Below are 13,682 nucleotides of genomic sequence, written 5' to 3' on the forward strand. Positions count from 1 at the left end.
TCCAGATTCCTCCATTTTCTTGCAATTGATTGGATTTCATTGTTTTTTTACTGCTGTATAGTATTCTATAGAATACATGTCCCATAATGAGAAGGGCTATAATTCTGTAGCAGTCTATACCAGCTGTCAAATAAAACCATCTGAAGACAAAACCAATTTTTCTTCTTCAATTGCCTAGTCATTAGAAATTTCCAATGCATCTATTGGTGTACTTTTAATAAAATTATCTTTTAAGTGTTTACCAGGACATAAATCTCTCAAGTTGTGCCATCTGACAAGACTACTGACTCTTTGCCAAAGTATTTACTCTTTTATTCTTCCTGAATTACTTCTAGGGTATCCCTACCAGTTTGCTTTGTACTTACATGTGATCATTTGGCTATGTCCAGCAAATAGAATGTAAGTAGAAATGATGCTTCCATTTTCAGGTAAAGACATTTAAGAAGTAGTGTGTATCTTTTGCAGTCTCTTTTTCTTACTGTCACCATATGGATGCAGAGACTGATAATGATATCACAGAGATTTATTTATTTGTTTTTAAAAATGTTTGAAAGGCAGAGTTACAGACAGAGAGAGGGAGAGACAGAGAGGTCTTCCATCCTCTGGTTCATTGACCAAATGGTCACAATGTCCAGAGCTGATCCAAAGCCAGGAGCCAGGAGCTTCTTCTGGGTCTCCCACGTGGCTGCAGTGGCCCAAGCACTTGGGCCATCTTCCACTGCTTTTCCAGGCCATCAGCAGGGAGCTGGATCAGAAGTGGACTTGAACCAGCACCCTTATGGGATGGCGGAACTGCAGGCAAGGCTTAACCTACTATGCCACAGTGCTGGCCACGGTCACAGAGCTTTAATTGGGAAAGATCCTGGATCTCGGAAACTATGTCATGCAGAAACACAGAAACACTCGTATGGGACTGCCACATGTGCAAGAAGTCTTCTTCTGTTGGGTTGAATAATTGAAACTTGGCATACAGGTATTGTGCAGTTAGTTTTGGACCTTGGATTAGAAACACTAGTATCTTGCATTTAGCCCCTCTCACTGCTCAGTGAGCCAGAGTAGGGATTCTACCAGCGGGCAAAGATGTCCATCCGCCTATAAGCAGTTGGATGGGTTTCTTGTTCCACTGATCTTGGGCACGTTCTCCATTTTCCAACATGATCCCATTATCCTCAGTCTTACTATTAGACCATAGTGATTTTATGAGTGCCTAGAATTAACATTGATTGTGACTCAGTATCCAATGCCACCCAAAAATATACTGGGAATTACTTTCATTGTTTTTCACAGTGTGAGGTACACTGTTTATTTGGGAAAGGTCGGGAGGATAAGCTAGAGAACCATGTAGTGTTCTTCAATTTATGTGTCTCTGTCTTCCCTCAGAGGCCTTTCAGTGTAGGAAATTGGGGCAAAGACCATGACATTGTAATGTGGGTAGCTCAATTTAGATGTCTAAGATATTGTTGGTTATAAGAGATCTAGTAAATCCTCAGTACTCATTACTTGTATTCTTTAGCACCAAGATTAATAAACTTCAGCAAGAGGATGAAAGGATGTCTGATATCCTTGGAACTTGCAGGATCATGCTGATTCTATTGTTTGATATAGAAACCATGAATAATATTCTGCTTGGATACACTGGTACTATGAAGTGGCCACTGTCCTTTTTGATTCATTGGTGCCTGTACTCTACTGATCATTCATTATTTTGAATATATCTTTTATAGTAGAGGTGTATATTTTACCTTTGCCACCAGTCAGGCTAGGCCAGCCTAGAATTCCTCCAGCTGATATCAGAAAGCCCAATTATAAAAATTGAAGGTGTGATGGGATTATATGGACTTATTTATCTCAGAAGAAATATATTACAGAAAACAAAGTTCCATAGCTTACTAATGTGGTTTGGAGATCTGAGAAATTTGGAATTTAAAATTTATTAAGGAGTTTCAAGTAGATTATTTTATTAAATACTGCTAATGAAAATTATTTTTGCTTTAGGCCTCTAGACGGTAATATAAGGTTGGCTGCCATGGAAAAGACCCACATCACTGACATTATCAATGCAGTTTTGTACAACTTTTGAAAGTTCAGTTCAGGGATAGCCTTTTAGCCTGGTGGTTAAGATGTCTGTTAATATGCCAAGATCCCACATTAGAGTGTCTCAGTTTGATTCTTGGCCCCAGTTTCCAGTTCCAACATCCTGTTAATTCAGACCCTGAGAGGCAGCAGTAATGGCTCAATGTGTTAGATTCTTGCCTTCCATCTGGGAGACCTGGACCAAGTTCCCACCTCCCTGCATCCATACCAGCCAGGGCCATTGCAGGTACATGGGGAATGAACTATCAGATTAGAGTGCTGCCGGTCTGTCTCTATCTATCTCTCTGTCTCACAAATGAACTTTGTAAAAAAGTTCAACAATTTAAATCTTCAGGACTTTGAGTAAAAACTAATATTCCAAGAGTGAACACGAATGTGAACCCAACATTCTGCCATTTACCTTTGTATACACATATGCCCTATTATGAGATGAATAGAGAAATGGTGCAGAAACAATTAGAAGTTTGGTAAAAAGGTTTAGGAGTCATTTCTCATGGCCACATATTTTTTTTTTTTCAGGTAGGAAAGACATGTCATATGGGGATCAAAAGGTGGAAGAAGATGATGAGTCTAAAGATAATAGTGAGTGGTTGAAGCTGGAGCTTTGGAAAACTGGAAATGGATGGCCAAGGTAAAGTGACTACAAATTAGCAGTAACTGAGGTCAAGCTACCATACAGTCTGTACTTCTGCTGAATCACACTGCCTACTGTGGGTACCTTCTGTAGCTGTTTACATTACCCTAGATCAATTTAGTACATAAAATGTTGTTCTTTTAAGTATTAAGACGGGTATGCAATGAGTGAATTTGAATAAATATCCATTTCCCTTGAGTAATCACGGGAAAATGGTGAGATGGCATCAGTGTTAGGAGCTAATGCCAGTAGTTGCAGGACTGAAAGTAAAAAAATGTCATAGAAATCTGAACAACATGTTCTGATATGGCATGAAGAATCGTAGACTCTCAATGTTCATCTCTAGCCTACAAAAGAATAGAAGAAATTCCCAACTTTGTCAGATGTGCCAGGAGAGGTCAAAGGATTTATTTTCCTGCAATTGAAAATTTTCTGTGGTTAAAACACCATTTTTGATATTTTAAATCAAAATACTATGAAGACTTTGTGTCTTATCTTTGATATGATAATTTTGTCACTGTGTGAGAAACAGAAACTGTTATACAATACTGTCATCTTGCACAAATTAACTACCACCACCCGTTTGTTGAAACGGTACCTGGACTAGAGAATCAACTTTTTTCCCCAGTAGAGCCAGCCAGAACAGTGAAATCGCAATGGTTATCATTGTCTTTTCTCCTGAAAAGGGCTTTTTCTATGGCCTGCTATGGCAGCAGTCTTTGAAAAGTCTTTCACACTCAACTCCAGGCGACTCAGATCTTTTATAAAAACTCCAGCACTCAGGGAGTCCCCTAAGAGTGATCAACCTAAGATGTGTAATAGGAAACTTCTGTGTGAATTGTTAACCTGCCCCAGATGGGGCAAACCACAGTGTCTTTTAATGCACTGCTGGTATCAAAATGCACCAACGTGATATGCAACTGCATTCTCACACTCCATTCCAACCTGGTATTATAATAAAGGAATTGTAATGTAGGGCACGAGGGAATCTCAGCACATCCTCCCATCCTGCTTACTGCTGCTTGACAGTTTCACGAATGCCTTTTTCCAATTAAAATCTCTGTTCCAGGCTTAAATAATAAGAGCATAAGGGAGAGATAAGGCAGAAATTAGAATTTAGGACTCTCCAATATTAACAACTAATGGGTTTCCCATTAAACACTTGGACCATTGCTCATTGGCTCATGGGGAGTATTACCTTCCTTCTATTCTCAAATGAAATATAAATAATAAAAATACTTCAGGAAACTTCTTTCAGGATCTGTGGATCTGCTCTTAACTCATATTAGCACTCATGGAAAGTTAGGCAACTACTGGACTCTGAAAGACAAATGGAGCTTTTAAACACTTAAAAAGGAAAAAATATCTGTGAAGTTCCAACTGTAAGGTTTGACCATAAAAAGGACTTTCGCAGTATTTTGATCCAAATGCTTTAATTCATAATTTCCTAACTTTCATCAGTATTTTGTGTGAAAATGAAGAAAATAACATTGTATGATTTTCCTCTGAACATATCTTAATTGTTAAGACTTATACAGAATAGGAGTGTAGGACTTAGTAGAGGCATATAGATATGCATTCTTTCAGAATTCCACTGACTTCATCATGGTTTACAGCATGTAGAAGAGAGAAAATTATGTGTTTCAAATATCTATATCTATATTTATATCTATAATTTCTATTACTATAGTATTTCTATAACAGTTCTAAGAAGGAACTCCAAATACTTCTTAATAAATTAGATAAATCCAGAATCCCAACAGTCTTACAATCTCTTATAACTTTTTTTTTTTAAACAAGCTTCTCAGATCTTTATTATAGGAGGTAATTTTGCAACTTGGAACAAGGTGTCCACCAGTTAATACTATACTCCAAAAGAAACTGGGAGATGGAGAGGCTATCTCCCTTGAGGATTACAGCTCAAACAGTTTCACAAAGTTCTTGAGAAAGGCATTCCTAGACCATAGCATTGATGAAAGGCCCACCTAGTTTTCTTTCTTTCTTTTTTTTTAAACTTTTATTTAATGAATATAAATTTCCAAAGTACAGAATATTGATTACAATGGCTTCCCCCCCATAACGTCCCTCCAACCCGCAACCCTCCCCTTATCCACTCCCTCTCCCCTTCCATTCACATCAAGATTCGTTTTCGATTCTCTTTATATACAGAAGATCAGTTTAGTATACATTAAGTAAAGATTTCAACAGTTTGCTCCCACACAGACTGTTGATGAGCAGCTTAATATGTTATCCCTCTTAGTATTTTTTTTGTTTGTTCTACTTAATACTTTTGGTTGAATACTGTAATCAATACACAATTCTTCTTAAGTGCTGAAACTTAACTGAAAAGTGACTGCTGTTAAATATAAGAGTGGGAATAAGAGAGGGAAGATATGTGCAATTCGGGACATGCTCAAGCTGACTTACCTCAAACAGTAGAGTTAGAAACATACCAGGGGATTCGAATTCAATCCCATCGAGGTGGCATGTACCAATGCCATCTCACTAGTCCCAGTGATCAATTTCTGTTCACAATTGATCGTAATGATAGGACTAAGAACCAAAGGGATCACATAAACAAGAATAGTGTCTGCAAATACTAGCTGATAGAATCAAAAAGGGAGAGAATGATCCAACATGGGAAGTGAGATACACAGCAGACCCATAGAATGGCAAATGTCCTAACAGCACTCTGGCCTCATAATCTCTTATAACTTTTAAATATGAATTTATTGAACACTATTAATATTCTTTCTCATTCATGTTATTTAAGACAAAGAATACTAACTGAAGGATTGACAACTGTAAAATGCATTTTCCCAAGCTAGATATGTGTGAATATCCTCGATTCTAGGAAGTATTATCAGGTTGTCAGTGAAAGTAGCCATCCTGTAAAATGGAATTTGGTGATAAAATCACAAATGTGGGGCTGGTGCTGTGGCTCACTTGGTTAATCCTCCGTCTGTGGCATCGGCATCCCATATTGGCTCTGGGTTCTAGTCCTGGTTGCTCGTCTTCCAGTCCAGCTCTCTGCTGTGGCCCAGGAGGGCAGTGGAGGATAGCCCAAGTGCTTGGGCCCTACACCCGCATGGGAGACCAGGAGGAAGCACCTGGCTTTTGGCTTCAGACTGGCATAGCGCTGGCTGTAGTGGCCATTTGGGGAGCGAGCCAACGGAAGGAAGACCTTTCTCTCTGTCTCTCTCTCTCACTGTCTAACTCTACCTGACAAATAAAAAAAAAAAATCACAGATGTATAGACAAAGTTTCTTCGGTTGCATAAAAATTTTCCAGCACGGAGCTCAGAGAAAACAAATAGCAGTCGCTGAAATCTTTTGTCCCAACATGAGTTGCAAAAGAATTCTCAGGAAAGACAGGTTTTGGAAACCTTTGCATTTAAAACAATACATATTTATTTATTTAAGAATGAAGAAAGAGCGAGAGAGCGAGCGAGAGAGAAAGGTACAAGGAGAGCGACACATAGAGACACTGGTTCACCCTCCAAATGCTTACAATGACTCTGGCTCCTGACTCCAGCTTCTTGTCAAAGTAGAACTTAGGAAGCAGTGGTGATGGCTCCAGTGGTTGGGTTCCTGCCATCCACCTGGGAGACCTAAATTGAGTTCCTGGCTCCTGGCTTCAGCCATTGTGGACATTTGGAAAGTGGGTCTGTGGTTGGAACCCCTCTGGCTCTGTCCATCTCTGTGTATTTCTTCAAATAAATAAGCAAGTACATTTTTAAAAACTAGATTGACTGGTTGTGAGTAAAGTCTGCCACATGGAATCCTTGGGTGTGGCAATATGTCATAACTTTTATGTGCTGAGCAAGCTCCTTTCTTTTCAAAGGTGGTAGATCATTATTTCTTTAGTAAAAGATGACAAAGTGCAATTTTAAAATGTAGTACTACCTGTGTTCTATATTCAGCAATACTGTTCTCATCAGTTTGCTTGACTACTTTTGTCTTATATTAAAAAGTTAAGAACTTAATTTAGTGCAGAAATAAAACTCAAAAGAATGAAGCTTTTTAAAAGACAGAACTGATCAGTGTCTGATTGCTTATGAATATGAAAAACTTCAAAATGTTCATGGAAAATGAAATTAAAAGTTTATTTTGTCAGAAAATTTTGGAAATCCATGTTCAGCTTTGTCATCAGAGGTGTCGTCCTCAAACGTTTTGAAGATCTCTTGTATTTCTGCTTATAGAAGGGAAAGTAGTACTAGAAGAGCACCCACGTTTATAAATTGTGCATTAGTTTGGCATCTATTGCTTACAGGACTTCAGGTAGCCTGGCATTGATTGGCACTGGGGATAGTGACAGCCAGGAAATTACAACACAGGGATAGCTTTGACAGAGCTGTTCACGAATACTGAGGTCTGGTCATTGGTAGGGCCTTCAGGCAGAGGCATTATCTGAACCAAGGTTAGAAGGAGAAGCAGATTTAACTAGGGGAATAAATGGATGGAGAGAAGGATGCTCAAAATAGTTTCTTCTTCAGTCCCTCTTCTGGTGAAAGAGCCTCAGGCAAGAGGCAATAAGAAACATTTTGAATAGTGTAGGAACATTGGACTCTGCAGAGGACTAAATTCTGTGTGGCCTCATATGTATGCTAACATGTGGGGACTTCTTCCTAAGGAGTGGAAAGGCATTGAATAATTTTAAGCAGAAGAATGATTTGTTTTGGAAAAGTCACTTTGGGGTATGTGTAGAATCTGTTAGAAGGGTCCACTTTAAGCGCCTTTGAGAGCGACTGCTGAAATCCCTGTAGGATACGATGAGAGTCTGCCCAAGGGGTGAGAGGGCAGCGGGCAGTTTCTAGAGGACTGGCAAGGAGAGGAGAAGCTAGGAATCCAGTTCTGTTCGATTTGGGGCATCTGGCTGATTGTATGAGGGAACTTGAAGAAGTTTGTGGAAAAATGCACACAAGTGCCTGGGTTTGATCTGTGTCCTGACTCTCGCTTCCCTCTAATGCAGACCCTGGGGGAAGCAGTGATGGCATGAGTAATTGGTGTCCTGCCACCCACAGGGTAGGTCTAGGTTGAGTATTGGCTCTTGATCCAAACCCAGTCCTGTCCTAGCCATTTTTGGTATTTGGGGAATGAAGCAGGGGATGGCAATTTGTTTTTCTCTCTCCCTTTCCCCCTTTCTCTCTCCCTTTCCCTCTCTCCCTCTCCCTCTTTTCCTTTTGTGTGTCTCATATACATAAAAATAAGAATTTTTAAAGGTTGTGAAAAAGTGGAATTAAAATACAATGTACATTTTCTCTGCACTTTTCAAGGTCCCTTCCAGCTGCTTGCTGCTGAAAGAGGGAGCAGAGGCAGGAGGCTGGAGCTATGTCTGAGGTAGATGCTGCTCTGACACGTCCTGGGGCCCTGACTTAGCACTGCACCTTCACTTGAATTCATTTGAACCTGGCTCACATGGGATAGCTGGCCAAGAACAAAGCTTTATTTCCGGTGCTAGATTTAGATTGACAGAGGAAACTTGAATTATCAGCCTCTAAGGAAGTCATTGACTCCTGGGGAGAAATTCTCCCTTCAGCGGGGCTGGGCACTCATCCATTTGGAACAACAGAAACTGGAAGAGGAAAAGACAAAGGCTTCATTTGGATGTTGGACAGGCAAAAAGGATATTTTAAAATTGACTAAATGAAGAGGAGTTAATACACTCTGTAGCAAAACTCTCTTTTATGAGGAGTTACTGAATTCTACAGAAAAGATGCTTAGGTGGAAATTTGGTGCAATTCTTGAGTTTGAGCCTTGAATCATAAAAATGTACTTTGTAGGTTTTTTTCACCTTTGTCTTGCTAAACATTATGCTTAATTTTGCCCTCTTTTCAAAAATTAATTAGTAGCTGAATTAGTCATATCTAATATGGGGATTCCATTGGTGGCTGTGTCCCTGTACTTAGTTACGATCTAATGAATGAATTAGTTTGTTTTGGGGGCAGGTAGGGCAGGAAAAGTCTTTAGGGGCTCCTGAACCCCTGAAACTACACCCACAGCTTGTGGGTTTGTAAGAAACACCTTTGTCAAACGAGTGCACTAGAGTTGGTGTGAGGAGGCTTGGGACCAGTCTTTTCCAGGTCTCAATCATAAATCCTGCAATGTTTTTTCTCTGTCTCTTTTCTCTTAGGTGTGATAGGTTGGGGCTGAGACTTTGGCTCATTATTATCTGACTTCCTGATATGTTTAGCTTCTAGCTTCAGGCAGAAAGGGCCTCTTTTAACAACGCTCATGTCTTGTTTCCTTCCTGTTTTCCGATGGACCCCCACAAAGTGGCTGTCTTTCTTCTAAAATAGTGAAAACAGTTTTGTCTCACTTGGTTCTTCATTGCAAGCATTGAAAAACTAATTGAGGGTGTAGGAATTTATTGGAGTGATATAAGGTAGGAAATAAGGGAGGCCAGGGAGTGGGAACAGAGGCACAGTTACATCTCAGTGGTTTGTGAGCCACCACTGGCCCTAACTCCCCTGAGGAGAGTGCTGGAACAATATGGTCATGGTCACTCACTCTCAATATCCATATTTGCTACTGAACACAGCAACGTAACTGTGCCTTCATGCCTATGTCACTTGCTGAAGGTACAAAAGCCGGGTCAAAGAACCCAGCGGTTGAGATGTGGCACCTGTCCCTGGGGCAAGATAAGGGCATTCTTGGGCCTGCTTTTGCCTTCCGATGCAGATGTGAGCTGAGTTTCTTGCCAAGGCTCCCACAAAGTGGTGCTTTCTACCCAGTAGGAAGGGGTTAATGCAGTCGACAAATGACTCATGCTCACTCCAGTTTACTCTTTTGGCTATGTGTATTAGTCTTCCTACACAAATGAGAGTTCTTCGAACAGTTCATGTAAACCATCTTTTGTGAAGAATACTGCACGTGGCTTTCAAAAACTTTTTCACCAAAATAAGGTTGTCTTTTAATTCCATTTTCCTTGAATGTCCTAAAGTAGACTTGTACTTATATTCAAAAGTTTCATCACCTATGGTGATATAATGATCATCATACAACTTACAGTATGCTCCTTCCCTCCCTTAAGTGACAAAATCCAAAGTGAGTCCAGATGCAAGTTCAAAATCTCCAGGGAATATCCATTTGCTTTAGTTCTACACAATCCCACTTATTTAGTCACTGGTGACATTCATTATATCATTAATTACTACCAACAACTTCCGAAACAAGAGGGAGTTTAATCAAAATGTGCAGATATAGTCATGACACAGCAAGGAAGAAGAAGTAGGTAGAGGCTGTAGTCTTTGTTTCTACAAATGGCCATGAGGCTGTTGCTGGTATTTATGACTTTCTTCCTCCACCAGACATTTCTGTTTGCTTTGCCCTCTGCTAGCACCTCAGCTGGCTGGGATTCTTTACCCAGTGGGGTCACACAAGCCTTCATTCCTGAGGGATCTAAGCTTTTGGTGGTTCTGCCTGAATAGATTGCCAGTCCTTGATTAACTTTTAGCCCTGGGCATGGTAATATGAGAAGGTGTTCTGTTTATTCTCCCCCCTCCCCCCATTGTATAGCTGCAATCCTGTTTTTCCTTGAGAATTAGTATCCATCAAACCAGGCTAAAACATACACCCCTGCCCCCTGGTCTTCAAGTGGCATAAAGAGTATGAAATGGCCCAGTGGAAGTCTCAGCTCCATTAAATGGTAAAAGCATTCCTCTTTTTTTCTATAATCATCACACCAGTAGAGCCTGGAGATGATGAACTGCAAGGAAAAATTTTGCAAGGTGTGGTTACTAATTTGGTAGCGGCATCATATATAATTTGGTGAATAGCACCGTATTTCTATGTGCTATCTCTGAGTCTTTGGTTCCTCAACAAGTGCAATTTAGTTTTGGGAAAAAACAGAATCAGTTACTGCTTGCTAGTTAGGACAGCTAACTAAATCTAAAGAAAAATACCCTGAACTTTCAAGGTGATTATTACACACGATGACTTAAATCCATCTGCATTACCCTATTTTACTTCTTTGTAAAACTATTTGCCTCTAAATGACGGGTATAACAATGAAACCACTATATCCAGTTGTCATTCCTAATATAAATTAAGTGTCTTTCTTGGAAGCAATGTTTTGTAGGATGATGTGACTCAAGCTTATATTTAGGTGGTCAAAATACCTGTTAGGTTTTGTTTTATGAGAATGCTGGATAGGACTAGAATCCTGTGTTCTCAGGAAATAGTGTTGGTTCTCAGACAGTGTCATATATTTCTCCAAATATTTGAGTATTCATTTCTTTATTACACATATTTTGCATATTTAACTTGGTAAATGCCAAAATCACACAGATAGTAAGTGGCGGATCCAGAAATTGAACCCAAGTAGCCTGACTCCAGATTACGGGCTCTTATTTCTATGCAGTGCATCCCTGCATCCCTTTTCTACTTTAGTTGAGACTTCATGATCATTGGGAACGTCTTCATTATCTTTCTTTTTAATTTTTTTAAAGATTTATTTATTTATTTGAAAGTCAGAGTTACGCACAGAGAGGAGAGGCAGAGAGAGAGAGAGAGAGAGAGAGAGAAGTCTTCCATCTGATGGTTCACTCCCCAATTGGCCGCAACAGCCGGAGCTGCACCAATCCAAAGCCAGAAGCCAGGAGCTTCTTCCTGGTCTCCCACACGGGTGCAGGGGCCCGAGCTCTTGGGCCATCTTCTACTGCTTTCCCAGGCCACAGCAGAGAGCTGGATTGGAAGAGGAGCAGCCAGGACTAGAACCGGCACCTATATGGGATGCTGGCACCTGGCCAGGGTGTTAATGCACTGCGCCACAGCACTGGCCCCAGGAACTTCTTCATTAAAGGAACCTCGTAGATCTTTTAAAATGACCTTTTTTTTTTCCCCTACAAAGTATAAAGCACTGTTTGAGTACTAGTTATACTGTTAATTCACATAGCACAATACATTAAGGACAGAGATCCTACATGGGGAGTAAGTGCACAGTGACTCCTGTTGTTGTTTTAACAATTGACACTCTTGTTTATGGCATCTGCAATCACCCAAGGTTCTTGTAAAATGACCTTTTTCTAGGAATTGGGTGAGAGACCAAGAATTTAATTTCTATTTTGGTGGTATACTTTACTATATCCTGTTTTTTTTTTTTTTTCACTTATAAAAGGAAGACTTTAAGGGGTTATTCTATTTCAAACTCATAGGCAACATGGTGGATGAACTATTGTCAGAAATACTAAGTTAGAGCATTCTTTTTACTGTGGTAACTATGTCTCATCTTCCGTGGATTAAATGCCCCATCGTGGGCATTTTAGTGAAACCAGAGAAGCCCATCCATTGGGAATTCCATCTAGTATCACAAGAGAACAATCATAAAAGTATTTTTCAAAAGTACTGTGTTGTTCTCAGTGCCATATATCACAGACCTTGGTGAAGAAAGTGGATTCTTGTTCCCCACCCTCACCATGGAACACAGACATGGTGGTATAGACAATTTGCATGTGGTAAATCCACTATGTTTTTCCCACTCCCTAAAGTCTTTGCATTCATTCCTTTTTTATTTTTATTTATTTATTTTTTAAAGATTTATTTATTTATTTGAAAGTCAGAGTCACACAGATAGGAGAGAGGCGGAGAGAGAAAGAGAGAGAGGTCCTCCATCAGCTGGTTTACTCTCCAGTTGGCCACAACGGCCGGAGCTATGTTGATCCGAAGCCAGGAGCCAGGAGCTTCCTCCAAGTCTCCCATGTGGGTGCAGGGGCCCAAGGACTTGGGCCATCCTCCACTGCTCTCCCAGGCCATAGCAGAGAGCTGGACAGGAAGTGGAGTAGCTGGGTCTCGAACCAGTTCCCATATGGGATGGCAGCACTTCAGGCCAGGGCGTTAACCCACTGCATCACAGTGCCAGCCCTCATTTCTTTTTGATATATCAAGGACTATCTAGTGTTTCAGTAGATACAGTCTGGGAAAATAAATTCTCACCAAACCTGCACTTGTACTAAATAGTCAAATAATATAAATTATGATGTTTATCAATGTAAATGTATGTACATACTTTCAGAAGCCAAGAGAAACAACAAGGCTATGACAAACAGTAGCCCCTGCTTGTACACCAACTTGCTCAGTTTCTTCTCTCAAGAATGATGGCTTTTAATTCTTAGCCCTTTCTTATGCTATGTATCTAAATAACCTGGTTTTTTTTTTTTTTTCTGTTTGCTTCTCTTTTTTTCTTCCCTTGATTTTTTTTCTGCTTTCTTTATTTTAGACATTATCTACTGATGTCCAACTATGGAACATAACTATTTAGTTTTTTATCACCGCTCACCACCAGTGGACATAATTCCCATCTTTCATCACGTTCAGTGTGAATATAGCATCATTTTTGGTTAAATCAATATCGAGTGTCTACATTCCTGTGACTACATTAATATTGTCAACAGCTGAGCTTATCATGTAGTGAAATTCTACTTGTTATAAAGCTTTTTGTTTTTCTTGGAGTTTATAAGGAATTCTTTTTACACATTTGCTTATTTTATATATACTTGTTACTAATAGTCACCAAATTCTTCCACTGATCTGTGAAACTGCATGAAATACAGTAATAAGTAAAAGACAGCAGATAATTGACCAATCTCTTTTTTTTTTTTTTTGTACTCCTAAGAAATGTTTGTTCTTGAGTTCTCTAAGCATCCCTTTTAGAATTTCCTATTTTCCTGAAATTTTTTTTCTATGCTTACTACATGGCTGCCATCCTCGTATTTCTTTTCACATTAAAACTGAGTATTCTGAGTAGGGCAATTGGGCTAGTGGTTAAGAAGTCCGTCTATTGTATCAGGGTATCTAAGTCCGATTCCTGATCTGGCTCCTCACTGCAGTTTCCTGCCAATGCAAACTATGGGAAGCAGCAGATTGTAGCTCTAGTAGTTGAGTCCCTGCTACTGTTGTGGGAGACCTGAACTGAGTGGCTCCCACCTTCAGCCCAGCCCCATTCTGGCTGAAAGAGA

The 13,682-nt window shown here is 39.9% G+C and overlaps 1 long non-coding RNA gene across 3 annotated transcripts in view; it reads left to right on the plus strand.

Moving 5' to 3' along the window:
- The window catches only part of LOC138850135 (uncharacterized), an 85,341-nt gene that overhangs the window by 33,155 nt on the left and 38,504 nt on the right, over positions 1-13,682 (plus strand). For all 3 annotated transcript variants that reach the window (XR_016235343.1, XR_016235344.1, XR_016235345.1), the window contains exon 3: positions 2,614-2,725. This is a non-coding gene — a long non-coding RNA (uncharacterized LOC138850135). The remainder of the gene's footprint in view (positions 1-2,613; positions 2,726-13,682) is intronic.

Source organism: Oryctolagus cuniculus, chromosome 6, assembly GCF_051225735.1.
Source record: "Oryctolagus cuniculus isolate XC-2025 breed Fujian yellow rabbit chromosome 6, ASM5122573v1, whole genome shotgun sequence".
NCBI lineage: Eukaryota > Metazoa > Chordata > Mammalia > Lagomorpha > Leporidae > Oryctolagus > Oryctolagus cuniculus.